The sequence below is a fragment of the Labeo rohita genome, chromosome 2 (genome assembly GCF_022985175.1).
Source record: "Labeo rohita strain BAU-BD-2019 chromosome 2, IGBB_LRoh.1.0, whole genome shotgun sequence".
Taxonomy (NCBI): domain Eukaryota; kingdom Metazoa; phylum Chordata; class Actinopteri; order Cypriniformes; family Cyprinidae; genus Labeo; species Labeo rohita.
The window spans coordinates 30,797,717-30,802,112 of NC_066870.1; the positions used below are offsets into that span (position 1 = coordinate 30,797,717).

Consider the following 4,396-nt stretch of genomic DNA (forward strand, 5'->3'; position numbering starts at 1 on the left):
CTGCATTGCTATCCATGTCTGTTTGTGTGTCAGCATGCTTTATTATTGAAAGTAAGGTCTTTATATATTAATATGTGACCCTGGACCATAAAACCAGTCTTAAGTAGCACTGGTATATTTGTAGCAATAGCCAAAAAATATGTTGTAGGGGTCAAAATGATCGATTTTTTTTTTTTTTTTTTTTTTTTTTTTTTTTTTCTTTTATGCCAAAAATCATTAGGATAGCAAGTAAAGATCATGTTCCATAAAGATATTTTGTAAATTTAGTTGTGTCTCAGCCAAATATTGTCCTATCCTAACAAACCATACACCAATGAAAAGCCTATTTAATCAGCTTTAAGCTGTATCAGATTAAAAACATTAACACTTATGACTTGTTTTGTGGTCCAGGGTCACATGTGGAGATTTAAAATGTTTACATTTACACAGTTTGAGTATGCCTGAGTATGGTAATGTGAATTTTTGCACAAAACTGCTTTTATTTGTGCATTTATGGCTATGTTTAAAATGGGTCACTAGCTTAATATACTCTGCCTACAATGTACGACTTAAAACCCAGTCAAAAGGGTCAGTTTTTTTAAATTGAGATTTATACACCATCTGAAAGATGAATAAATTGATGTATGGTTTGTTGTGATAGGACAGTATTTGGCCAAGATAAAACTATTTGAACATCTGGAATCAAAATACTGAGAAAATTGCCTTTAAAGTCATCCAAATAAAGTTCTTAGCAATGCATATTACTAATCAAAAACTAAGTTTTGATACATTTATGGTAGGAAATTTACAAAATATCTTCAAATAGCATGATCTTTACTTAATATCCTAATCAGTATTGGCATAAAAGTAAAATCAATAATTTTGACCCATACAATGTATTTTTGGTTATTGCTACAAATATACCAGTGCTACTTAAGGTTTTGTGGTCCAGGGTCACATATATGCTGTTTTCTGCAGAAGTAGTGAGTTAATATGCTATTTGTAGCAAGCAAATATGTGGTTTTCCCTATGATTTTAAATGCGCAACTAATCTTTGAGAGACCTCTCATGTTACAGCTACATTGGTTACAGTGATTGGTTGTCCCACTTGAACCTCACAATCCTTCAGTTTGTGTTTCCTGTTTTAGTGTGAGGTGTGGGCCTGCTGCTGCTGTAGTCTGAACTACGAAACAAGATCTGCTCTCGCGTTACACACACTCACTAGGACCACTTTTCTTTGGTTTGCTGTTCCAGAAGCATTCTTCATATGCTTACAGGGCTGTTAAGGTGTACTGTAACTTGTAGTTGAACTCAAAACAACAGGAAAGGTTGAGCATATAGACGTTTACTTCAGAAACTAAGTTTTTGAAAGAGCCTTAGGAGTTAAGGTAAGTAACGAAGCTGTATATTTATTTATTTATCATATTTTATTATGTGAATAAGAACAATAATACTTTTACATTTAGATGGATATGAGGGTGCTATTAATATCAGCTCTACTAGGATTTGTTTCCCATGTCAGTTCAAAAACAGGTAATACAAGTCATTTATATCCAACAACATGGCTACTTTCTAGTGCCTTAGGGGGAAGTATTTTATTGTTTAAGTTTATGAGTTTATCTCATAGTAATAAGTGAACTGGGAATAACAAAGAAAAAAGAGAAACTTTTAATATACCTTCTGCAAAAGTGTACAAAGCATAAAATTTAAAATACTTTAAAAAAAAATAATTTTCTGTATAAAAGACCTAGTCACTGGGAAAAATGATTATTATTGAATCTGACTGAAAGTTGTTGTGTTTGTGTTTTGGGTTCAGACAGCAATGTATGCATTTCTGCAAATGCCAAAACATGTGGAGAGTGTATTCAGATCGGGCCACAATGTGCGTGGTGCAAAGATCCTGTAAGTTATTTCATCTACAACATTTGAAGATGATCTGACTCTGGAAAATGATCTGCATCTTACCAGAATGTGTGATTAGCAAGTCTCTGCTTGTATCTTAACAGGGTTTCAAACATTCACGCTGTGATGACAAGGATTCTCTGTAAAAGGCTGGTTGCAATCAACTGGCATAGAAAACCCTCAAGGAACAGTCACGATTGACAAGAACAAACCTGTCACAAACCGTAAAATTGATGGAGGACAGAATCTGAGGCCTGATGAGATCATCCAGATTCAGCCACAAAAACTCACCCTCAACCTCCGATCAGGTACTGGACCTCTTTTAAACATCACTAGATGTGCTTTAATGTTTTGTGAGATAGATATCAGGACAAGTTCATCCAATGTATGAATGTCATAATTTACTCACTTTCGTGTCGTTTCAAACCTGTATTACTTTTGTTTCTTTCGTGGACAACAAAAGGAGAATTTCAAGGCATCAATCAGCCATTGGTGGCACTGAACGTAAACAATGCCACTGAACCGAACAAAACTCGCATATTCTGCTGATTACTGTTACTGAAATTGGTCAATTATTGTCATTTTGAGCTGTACTAATTTATTGGGCCGGGAAAAACATTTGAAGTACTATAGACTGGCAAAAGTTATAACAAATCAAGGAAAAGAGTGCAAAAAACAAGGGAACAAAAGGCATTTATGTTTGGCCAAACTGAACCAGGATTTCCAGGGCAAGAATCTTTACTGCATTTCCAGTCATAGGTGAAATGTTAGGCTATTATCTTAATTAATACTGCTCGTATGTATCTTAACCACTTATTAACTTTAGTTTGTCAAAATATTGCACCCTTTCATGCTTAGTCCTTCTCCACATGATTTAGCAGCTTCCACATTTTTTTTTTTTGTATTCAATGTATTCAGTAGTACATTACCTGTGAAATCCATGCTTTTGTTTACTTCTGAGTATCTCCATTATGGCCGTGCATCCGAGTAATTGACTAAATCGTGATGTAAGTGCAAACCCGTTATACAGTGAAAGTGAAGGAATGAGAGGGCGCTTGTGAATAAGAAAATAAACATAAAATAATACAACATATTATAAATGTGACTCATGCATCATATTTCAAGTCTATCTTTACATCCTCCATCCGCTCACCTAGACATGTTCGCAAGCGAAGCAGCGATGACTGATTCATTAAACGAATTGTTTTTTTCAGTGACTCTGTCAGTCTAGTTCACTGAGCATGATTCATTCACGAATTGGATTGATTCGGTTCTCAAGTTCAACTTGCTGAATCAGTATTCCGGCAGCGGTTGTAACCGGGTCACTGGACGAATATTATCGGTGTCAACGAGTCAAATTTCCATTTGTTCATCAAAGAGAGCTATGGCCTTAGAAGATTTGAAATTTAATGCACAAATCGATATTTTATTATGTTTTTGTTGTTTTGGAGTTTGACAGCCCCTTTGCAGTCCTCATTCACTTTCACTGTATTAAAAAGTGACCAGGATATTTTTTTTTTTTTTTCAAATTATCTTTTGTGTTCTGCATAAGCAAGAAAAAAAGTCATAAAGGTTTGCAACGACATGAGGGTGAGTCAATGACAGTTTTTTAGTTTGTTTGTTTTTTGTTTTTTAATTAATTTATTAGATAAACTAAGTTTTGCAAACTTATAAATATAGATGCATTTTATTTTTGTCTAAAATTTGTCACACTTCAGGTGAATCACAGAAGTTTACTCTCAAGTTCAAGAGGGCCGAAGACTATCCCATCGATCTGTACTTCCTGATGGACCTCAGTGACTCCATGCAAAGTAATCTTGAGAATGTCAAGAACCTGGGAACCGAACTTGCCAAGGCAATGCAGCACATCACAAAAAGACCTGCGGATAGGTCAGGAGAACACACATGCTCACATTCACACCTGCATACGCTTTTATTGTTAAGTGATCTGCAAACTCTTGTTTCCAGGTTTTGGTTCATTTTTGGAGAAACTAGTTATGCCTTTCATTCTGACGACTCCGGTATCTGAAGAACCCATGTTTTCCAAATGACTGCTCAGCCCCCTTCAGCTACAAAAATGTCCTGAGCTTGACAGATGATGGTACATTGTTCACCCAAGAAGTCAGCAAGCAGAAAACCTCTGGAAACCTGGACTCTTCAGAAGCAGGATTTGATGCAATCATGCAAGCTGCTGTCTGCACGGTGGGTCGAGTTGAACATTCCATAAATGCCAAAGAACTACATGCAAAGTCTCCAGTGCATGTTTGTACATGCAGTGTTGCACTGCGAATGGCTGCATCCACAACTACTTTCTTTTTGTTCCAATAAAATAGTTTTTCCAATGGAAAATGCTTCAAATGTAAAAATTCAGACGCGGAACTCAAATTTTCTTATGATGTGTACATAATTCATCATTATCTTAACATTCTGGTTCTGATTTGTCTGAGGGTTCTGATTTGATTTTAAAACACTAACCATCAAAAAAAAATCAGAAACACACTTAAACTCTCAACTA

The 4,396-nt window shown here is 35.5% G+C and overlaps 1 long non-coding RNA gene and 1 pseudogene across 1 annotated transcript; one reads left to right on the forward strand and one right to left on the reverse strand.

The window, feature by feature from the left end:
- LOC127175936 (tripartite motif-containing protein 16-like) overlaps positions 1-4,396 on the reverse strand; it is a 424,611-nt pseudogene that overhangs the window by 244,842 nt on the left and 175,373 nt on the right.
- Positions 1,117-3,941, forward strand: LOC127175943 (uncharacterized). Its single transcript, XR_007829043.1, has 6 exons — positions 1,117-1,367; positions 1,446-1,512; positions 1,796-1,881; positions 1,986-2,189; positions 3,600-3,771; positions 3,850-3,941. It is a non-coding gene; the product is annotated as an uncharacterized LOC127175943 (long non-coding RNA).